This window comes from Aethalodelphis obliquidens, unplaced genomic scaffold (genome assembly GCF_003676395.1).
Source record: "Aethalodelphis obliquidens isolate GAN/ISIS:26980383/991018 unplaced genomic scaffold, ASM367639v1 scaffold3, whole genome shotgun sequence".
Taxonomy (NCBI): Eukaryota; Metazoa; Chordata; class Mammalia; order Artiodactyla; family Delphinidae; genus Aethalodelphis; species Aethalodelphis obliquidens.
Window position 1 is genome coordinate 38918227 of NW_020837947.1, and position 10206 is coordinate 38928432.

The 10206-nt window shown below is 37.9% G+C and overlaps 1 long non-coding RNA gene across 3 annotated transcripts in view; it reads left to right on the plus strand.

Annotated features, from left to right (window-relative positions):
* The window catches only part of LOC113609842 (uncharacterized), a 48420-nt gene extending 40852 nt beyond the window's left edge, over positions 1 to 7568 (plus strand). For all 3 annotated transcript variants that reach the window (XR_003428842.1, XR_003428839.1, XR_003428840.1), the window contains one exon: positions 247 to 7568. This is a non-coding gene — a long non-coding RNA (uncharacterized LOC113609842). The remainder of the gene's footprint in view (positions 1 to 246) is intronic.
* The last annotated feature ends 2638 nt before the right edge of the window (positions 7569 to 10206 follow it).

The following is a 10206-nucleotide window of genomic DNA, read 5'->3' on the forward strand; positions in this document are numbered from 1 at the left end:
CCATATCAGATAAAGTTTTATGAGTTTATCTACAGAAGGAAGAGCTTCTTGTCAAACACAAAAATAGGGAGCAGAGAGAAAGAGGTGGAGTTTCCTTACTGAAATCAGACGTTAACATGCTGTGTTCATTATGAACCCTCACATTCAATAAAGTTGAGAATGCCAGGGTACTGGAGCAGAGTTTTACTGAATATCAAAACAACCTGCTTTAGCAGACTTTGTGTTCTGTCTTTTCATTTCCTGTAGGTGGTTAGCTCCTGAGTTGAACTAAATACCAAAGTCTCTGATTAGAGGTAACTGGTTTCCTTCCTGTGACACTGAAAATGTCAAAAAGTAAGCTGCCTCTGGATGGACCTCACTTTGAAGCTTATTTGTGATGATTCCAGTTAGTTCTAAGGTGGTAAGAATTAGAATATATTATATTTTGTTTTACAGATTCTTTGAAGTTTCTTGCTGGAGCTTATTTTTAAATATCCTCAGTCTTTTGTTTTATATTCATAAGCAAATTGATTTCCTCACTCCTGATTCTATCTTACCAATTTTTAAATTATTTATAGTTACCTGTTACAATTAACAAGAAAATTGTACCTGATCTAGTCATATTTTTATGGAAAACTTTGTTTCATCATTCTATGAACTTCTACCTAAATTGCAAAATTTAAATTGGTCATAAAAGGTTTTTTTTTTATCTTGAAGGAGTTTAAAAAGAAGCAGCATGTATGAAGAAGCTACTGATACTTTATTTTTTCTTTTCAGATAGAGTGATCATGTATATACAATTTTTATCCTGTGCAACTCCAATGATAAAATTCCTAGGATTGATAGGGATTTGGGAAGAAATAGTGGATAAAACTTACAATCATTTGGGATTTAATTAAGTCACATTTTCAGCAGGTGTTCTAAATAAATACAATAACAGTAATAAATATTATTAGCATGCAAGATAGTGCCTGACTGGAGGCGGTAAACATTAGATAGGGTTTGAATAAAGGACTATAAGCTCGGTATCACAGAACTTTAGATAGGTAAGTTACCTAAAAAATGTTCTTGTCCAATTCCTGAGTTTTACAAGTGAGAAAATTCAGTTTCAGGAGAAGAAACTGTTTCAGGTTAAACAGTCTGTTAGTGGCATAGTTGAGGCAACATTCTATGTCTTCTACTTCTGATTCACTACCTTTAGTCTCTGTTTTTTCTAGATATACCAACTGAAAAACAAAAGTGACTACATGTATTGAATTATCCATATAATTATTAATTTAAATAGTACAACTTAACCTTGATCTACAAAGTTATACCTGAACATACTTTGAATAGTGTTGTGAATTTTGTAGATCATGTTCAATTATTTATCGCTTACTCAAAACTTGTTTCCATTGTACAAGCCAAATTATGACAATATAGAAAGTAGAAAAAGAAATGGAGAACATCCACAACTTCTACCATTACAGTACACACTATGCAATTTTTACTCCTAGTACTTATTCATGCTTACATATGTTCTGAAGTTGTAATGATGAGGTAATATGATGTTTGTTATGTTTTATTTAATTAACATTATATCATGACATTTTCATGTTATTACATAATGTTCATAATGACTACTTTAGCAACTGCATAGTATTTCATTGACTTGCTTTGATATTTATTCAGCCATTTCCCTCTTGTTGAACAATTAAGTCACCTCCAATGTAACTGTTAATAACACTGCAGTGAATGTCTTCATTCACATTGCTTGTGTATGTTGTTTTTCTTTAAATTATTTTTCTGTGGGTAAATTACAAACTATTGAATTTTGACTGGATATGAGTATTTAGGTATCAGCAGGGCTCATAGCGCATTTTGCTAAATAGTTTTCCAAAAAGGTTACATCATATAACTAAAGAATAAAGTCATCTAGGCTGTTGATTAAATAGAACAGCCCCACTTTTACCAGACATGGACCATGGAAACAACAGAGAAGCCACAGTTAGGACTGGCCTTGTGTGCAGAAGGGTGTCCAGAAGTCTGCACAGATAATGTACATGACAGTCCCTAGAAATGAAGCCTAGTAGTTTTCCGGAAATTTCCAACAATGTAAATTCTCAGTTAGTGCCTTCTTAAGGAACTAAGATTTTTAAGAAAGTCAAGACATTTGTAGACCAAAGAAGGGTAAAGAATTAGCTAACACATGTGCAGAGTCTAGTTGACATGATTAACACCCATTACCAATCATGTACACTTAGAGAAAATAGCCTTAAGGCTTCAAATAAGTACTAAGAAGGAAGAAGTTGAGCACATGAGACTCTTTTGCCTGTTGAGTGAAAGAAAATAGAAAATTGGACTTAAATCTCTCATCCATCATAAACATGTATTCCCTATACACACACCCCACCCCACCCTCAATCCGATACACACACACACACACACACACACACACACACACAGGTCAATGAAAAGACCATGCTTTTCTTTTTTTTCCCACAGACTTACTGTTTGTTTTCCTCCAAATGGCAATGGCAGAAGTAGATTGAGTTACTTAGGCAGAGTTCTGTGTTAGAACTGTGAACCACCTTTTCGTCCTGCTTTTTTAATAAAAAGGTTGCTTATGTTTCAGTTCAATCTCTGTGGCTATTGCTATTGAGTAAACCCCTTTACTCCAACCTTCTGGGTGAAAAAAGACCATGCTTTTTAAATTTCATAAGTTCTTTAGGACTCAGACCCAGGACTCCCAGGGCTGTGGTGATTGACTTGCTCTTTATTGCTCAGTATTTTTTTTCCTGGTATATGGAGCTACACAGCTACCATTTACTGAAAAGCTGCTATCTCCTAGCCACTTTCTTGGATGCTTTTTGTTTAGGATATCATTTAATCCTCACAACAACTCTATATAGTACCATTTATTTCTCTCTATTACATATGTGGAAATCAAGGCCCAGAATCTTTAAGCAATTTGCATGAAAACACAAGTTCTGAGTTATACGGTGGCAGAGCCAAGATTCACCCTTCTCTGATTGATGCTGTTCTGTGAAGTGCCTCTCAGTGCAGCACAGACAAAGTGAGGGGGGCATTTCTACCTGAATATGTTAACATTTCTGGGATATTTTGGTTCTCTTGAGATTTTTCTATTCATAAAAGTTGAAAAACCTCTCAGTTACTTCTTTTTCTCAGAATGTCGGTCATACTGGATATTTAATCTGCTATTAAATGTATGTCCAGAAGAATACCAATGGGAACCAAAATAGTGGCCCAAAATGAACTCTGTAATGTTTAATGAAATGTTATAATATTTTGCGTTCAATCTTCATGACTAAAGTCATGACAGATGTTCCAAATCAGCAGCTGTGTTGCCAGTGGAATCTCAACAATATTAATTCAGATTTGAACAACCACTCTTGATTTATCTCTTTAGATTCAGGTCCCATAAAAACTAAGGATGAAGTCTCCTGACTGAAGTCTTTAAATTTAATTTCTAAAAAGCAATTAAATCTGATAAAGTGTTTGGGTCTGAGAAATTTTGGTGAAGGCAAAGAATGAAACAGGAATATACCTGTGTCATAACACAGCTACCTTATTAACAATTCTCCTCCTCAAGTAGTTAAGCTGATCTCTCAGCAAATCCATTAAAATTACTCACAAGAATTTAAGTATGTACTGTTAGTCAGAATGATCTTGGTACAGAGTTAAAAAGCATTATTCCTTTCCCTGCTTTGAAATTTTCACCCAAAGAAGGATTAGATGAATTCTAAGTTTTTTAAGTTTGTAGAAGAATTCTACCACAAATTTAAACTCAAGAGGAAAACGGTTTAGATGTATGATTAATATATTATTAGTGAATATTTGGGATAAAAAAGTTTCATACTTAGAAATGCCAAACAAAACCAATTTATATCTATTGTAGGCGGAAAGATACTGGCCATAAATATATCTTGAACTTTTAACTGTGGCAAAAGAAATTTTACTACATGTTCTGCCTGCCTTTACATAGGTAGTTAAACTCTATATAATTATATAGTTAGAAACACAGTTATATAACAAATTAAGTCCTGGGAAAGGGAAAAAAACATGATTCCGTGTAGATACACACAGCCCTCAAAATTTGCTTGCAAATGGTTTGGCTCTTAAACATAATTTCTCACAGAAAAATATTTCAAATTATAGCCCCTCTCCACCTGAAACCCACTGAATGCATAATTAAGTTGAAATGTGGTTATTATATTTGAGACAGAGCTCTTTCAGGGAGGAAGGAGGCAGAGGACACACATTTACTTCTTTCCTTTAGGGCTGTCTATGAATAAAATATTGTCATAGACAATATTTATCAGGAATCTTTTATATTCTTTCATCTGTCACCTGAATTTTGCCTGCTGCTCAGTTTTTGGTGTGTGCTATACTCACTTCCTGTTTTAAACTACACTTATTGGCACACTACCCAGGACCAGCCTACCTCCCAAAGGACTTTGTACCTCAAAATGATCTCCCTCCCCTCTTGTCCCTACTGCAGTGCCTTCCATGTAGAAGGCACTCAATAATTACTCATTGAAGGAATGAATGAAATAAGAAACATACAAAGTAAAAGAGAAAAGATGTGGTTTTGATCCTTTATAGCCTCTTCACTTTCCCTATATTTACATTGTTTTCCAAGTTTCATCCGTTTGTTGTTTTGCACAATGGCTCCCTTGGAGGTGAGAGCTTGAGTTCCAACAAGTGTGGTAAGGGTAGGGTGGAGGACAGCCGGGCACATGTTTTATGCAGATTTTTAGATTCAGTGTTAATGGAAGGCTCACCTTATCTTTAAATGATGAGGTTATTGTAAATAGCGAGGCTACAAAGCTCAAGAGAACATGGTGAATCACGATGACAAAAGGTAAGCACACAGTGGTAATGTGGTGTAGAGATTCCAGACTTGCCTCACGTGTGTTCCAAGCAGTGACGGCATCTTAAAGCAGCCACATCTCTGTCCTATCCAACACATAGAGAGGCACAATAGAACAGTGCAGCTACAGTGCTTCTGCTTTGCAACAGTGGTTCACAGCCAACGATGCTCAATGCTCAGTGTGGCTCCCATGGTAACTCATGGGCGAGGTGCCTCGTTAGGCCCTTCCTGTGCTGCATACCTATCTCATTGCTAAGCTGCTTCTGGTTGAAATCCCATGCACATGCTCTTGTATGGTCAAAAGGAGACTTCCTCTGTACAGAACTCACTCAGAGCCCGACATGGGCACATGGCAGGCTGCTGGCCAAAATGTGCCCGCTAAGCCGCTAACAAATGAATCATGAATCTGGGTGACTGGAGAGACAAATGTTTACCATGGAATGGTAACAAAAAGTCTGGGCTTTTTGCCATTTAGGAAAGAAAAAAGAGTATATAAACTTTCTTATCCTTTCCTGTATGGAGGTCTAAGAAGGTACAGGGCATTCAGTTCAGTCTTTGGACAGCAAGCAAAGTGACAATAAATGAGACTTTTTAGAGATTCACAGTGAAATACACATGTATGTGTGTGTGTATATATATATATATATATATATATATATAAAATTTTCTTTTTTTGTGATGACTGGTTTGCTTTACCATAAACCAGAGTAGGATGTTGTTATTACAATTTAGCTCTTTCCTATTCCAGCCCTTCATTGTTTAAGGCTATAGGGAAAGCAGGTTGTGCTATTACTCATTGAACACCAAGAATGAGGGCAGAATAAGATAATGTTTATGAGTATAGCCTTTGTAGTCAGACAGAGTGGATTTCAATTCCAGACCTGCCACAATCTGGCTGTGTGACTTTTAGGAGGTTACTTAACATCTTCCTCTCTGTAACGGTCACTGCAGGTAGGCAATATGTGTTAAGCACTTAGAACAGTGCCTGGGACAGATTAAGTGCTCAATAAATGTTACTTGAAGATTATTTGCTTACTGATAGTATTCCTAAAATTAGTACTAGGAAAATTTTCCACCAAAGGCATTATGGCCAAAGAGCAAAAAATACACACCAATAATATTATGCCTCACTAGACTAAGTTTGCTAATTCCTCTAAGGAAAGTTATTTGAGTAGAAGTATTTAAAATTAACTATTTGCGTATTGTTTACTTTTTCTTTTCTGTGTTTTATCAGTCCTTATCACTGTGCCTGGTGAATAAATTATTTCAGAAATGGAGATAAGACAAACAAGAGATCTAAGACAATGGAATGTCTAGTATGTTAACATACTCTATTGCAGAGGGAGAAAATTAAGAAAAATGGTTTCTAGCATATTTATGAACAATGTATTATTGATATTCTGTGGTACATACATACATGCATACATATATAGCTGAGCTCAGTCTTTGGGACTGGAATGTGTGATCCAGATGTGCTTGTCTTTCCGTTTGGCCTTCTGCTCCCTTTTCTGAGTGGCCTGCCATGCCTCCATTTCTGCTGTCAGTGGCCCTGGCACCTGGAGGACTTCCAGAAAGGTATATGCTGACCTGAGCTTTGCTGTAATCAGAAGCATCTGGATTCTTCTCCATGAACCTCCAGAACTCATTACATGCTGACTTGTCAGCTGCAACTGTGCATGGTGGCCAGGTTCAGGAGTCCCTAGGTGTGAAAACCCAAAAATGGGTTCAGCTTGCCTCCTGTTCCTCCCAACATCACCCAAGCAGACCAAGGGAAATACTGTCAAGTAGCCAGTGCCAAGATCATCGTCCGTGTACCCCAGAAGGGGTCGGCATGAAGATCCTTACTTACTGCAGAGGGGTCTGCCCCTGCCTCTGAGGCCAACCACTGAGCCTCTCCCAGCTGCGGCTGCTGTGCGCAGGAGGGTGAAGCCACCGGAGCCCAATGGGGCACTGAGCAGAGACAGAACTCCAGGGTCTAGGGGGCTGGCAGCTAGCCGGAGCTTCAGCATCCCCCTATCTCCAGCTCAGCAAGCAGCCAGAAGCACGTCCCAGAGCTCTGGCTGACCAGGGGACTTGGCCTCATCTGGGGAAGGCCCCAAAGGGGCTGACTGTGAAAAGGCCTCATCTTCTTGAGGTTTCTGGGAAAGAGTCATTTGCACCCCAGCCTCCAGATCTCAGTTTCTCTCCTCCTCTGCTTGGGCAATACCTCAAATTCACGAAGATCCAGCGTCCCCAGTGTCACCTCTACTAGCTCCAACTCTACCTGGGGGCCATCCTCTCCCTCTGACTCTGAACCTAGGGAAAAATTTCCTATGTTAGATACATCTAAGGAATAAGCAGAGGGTAGAAGGGTGTGAGCTGCCCCAGATGCATAAGAATGTACATAGATAATCCAGATCACTTGAGATAAAATTGTCACCCCCCCCCCAAAAAAAAAATTTCTCCTTCAGCTGCATTTTGCTTCTCTTTGTCTCTCTGGCAAGCTGGCAAACTGTTTGATGATCCCATGTTCAGCACACAGAGACATTGCAGGTTCTCCAGTATCTTCATTCAACTATTCAGGGAGAAGCCGAGAACATCAAACTATTTTCAGTTATGCTAGAAATGCACCAGGAAGTTTCCTACTGTGTAGCAGAGTGGAAGTGATTTATTTTAAATGAGAAAATGAACCGTTGGTCAATGGAAAGTTGACAGCTAATAAAATATCTGCAGCTGGGACTCATCTCTCCATGCAAAAGAGATCTGAAAAAGAGGCAAGGGGAATTGAGGTGATTTGGACTACTTATGACATGAACTTCTGACACTCATTCTGTAAAACTATTAATATGAAATATGGTTTTCCAACTTCAAGGCTCAGTGATGAAGGAAAGAAAAGATGTGAAATGTTAGAAACTTACTTCATGGGAGACTTATTTCAGATACTCTAAAAATATCTGTAGAACCTCTTGTAAAATTTCCTTGTGAGGCCCCCTTCCTTTAGAACTTCTCTTTGCAATCCAAACCTCCAGTTCAAGTACAGTGTGAGCTAGAGAAGAGAAAGGTAGGAAAGGAAGATTGGGAGTTGGCTCTATCAAAAACACTCTTTAATAACATACCTGTATCTAATAACTGCTTGAATTTTAGAGAACTTTTGTTATTATTTATAGAATTATTCATGCTTTGAATGGAAACATCAGCAAGATGGCAGAATAAGAAGCCTCAAACCCTCCTTTCCCCATGGAGTTATCAATTCAACAATGATACAAGACCAATTCCCTTTGTGAGAAATCCAGACACCAATTAATAGGCTGCTTCACCACAGGCAAGCCTGAAACCAGCTGCATCAAAGCTGGTAGAAAAATTTATAGCATTCACTCATCAGAATCCCTCCCACCAGCACAATGTAGCACACTGCAGCATGATCCGAAGGAAATTCCCAACTCCTGAAATCTCCAGGGAGGGGGGAAGGAGGGACAAAAGACTGGAATATACATATAACATTCTGACTTTTGGTGGGGGCTAACAGAGGAATTGGTTTCTTTCTTGCTTGAATCTAAACACTGACAGGGAAGAACGCCAGGTTGGGGGCTGCTAAGAACAAAGGTGAAAGTTTGAACTAGCATTGCCACTCCTCCTGTCTCAGAATAGAGCAAGAGGGAGAAAACCCCCAACTCCTGGCTTCTCCCTGGAGAGGGAAAGAGTTGAATCATGTGTCCAACGGCTGGCTTCTTTTGGGGGTGGGGGACATGCCAGAGGAATTGGTTTTCATCTTATTTGACTTGGAGTGCTGACAGGACCTGGGATACTCTAGATGCCTGGGGGTCTTTGAGAACAAAAAAGAGCTGGGTGGCTTATGGCAGCTCCATAGAACCTGCAGTACCACAAACAGACACCAGAGGGAAAAAGAGATTATGAACCCTTGAAGAAAGAGCCTGCAAAACCTCTCTGACTGGAAATTTATATGCACAAGCCCAGCGATGATACATCCACAGAAAAGGTTTGAGAGGCCCCCAGAATCTCTATTCAGGCGAATGAGTGAAGGTCTCTGCACGAAGCTTGTCCATAAAGACTGGGAGAAGTGGATGTTGTTTTCAATGTGCAGATTACAACACAAAGTAACCAGTCACATGAAGAAACAGAAAAACATGGCCCAACCAAGGGAACAAAATAAATCTCCAGGTACTGACCCTAAAGAATTGAAAGTATATAAATTACCTGGCAATTTAAGATATTCATCATAAAGATGCTAAAAGCTCAGGAAGATCATACTTGGACAAAATGGTAACAACCACAAAGAGATAGGAAAATAGACTTCAAGTCAGAAATTGTCACAGGAGACAAAGAAGGACATTACATAGTGATAAAAGGATCAATTCACTGGGGAGATAGCAATTACAAATATATATGCATCAAACATCACAGCACTCAAATTTAGGAAGCAAACAATGACAGAACTGAAGATAGAAACAGATAGCAACACAATAATAGTAGGAGCTTTCAATACCCCACTTTCAATAATGGATAGAGCAACCAGATGGAGATCAATATGGAAAGAGAAAACTTGAACAACAGTATAGACCAATGGACCTAACAGACATATACAAAACACCCCACCCAACAGCAGCAGAATACTTATTCTTTTCCAGGAACATTATCCAAGATAGATCACTTGTTAGGTCACAAAACAAGTCTTTACAAATTTAAGAAGTTTGAAATCATACCAAGTATGTTTTCTAACCATAAGAAAATGTAACTAGAAATCAATAGCAGAAGGAAAACTGGAAAACTCACAGATATGTGGAAATTAAACAGCACACTCCTGACAACCAATGAGTTAAGGAAGCAATCAAAAGAGAAGTTAAAAAATATCTTAAGACAAACAAAAATATAACATAATAAAACTTATGGGATGCAGCTAAAGCAGTAATAAGAGGGAAGTTTATGGTGGTAAATACCTGTATTAAAAAGGGATGACCTCAAATACACCTCAAGAAACTAGAAAAAGAAGAACAAACAAAGCCCAAAGTTAGCAGAAGGAAATAATAAAGATTAGAGAATAAATAAAACAGAGATTAGTAAAAAAAAATAGGAAAAGTCAATCAAACTAAGAGTTAGTTGTTTGTGAAGATCAATGAAATTGACAAATAATTAATTAAGAAAAAGAGAGAAAAGTCTCAAATCATAAAATCAGAAATAAAAGAAAACACATTACAATTGATGAAGCAGAAATTAAAAAGATTGTAAGAAACTACTATGAACAATTAAATGTCAACAAATTGGATAAGCTAGAAGAAATGCATACATTTCTAGAAACATGCAAACTACCAAGACTGAATCATGAAGAAGTAGAAAATTTGTACAGACCTATAACTTGT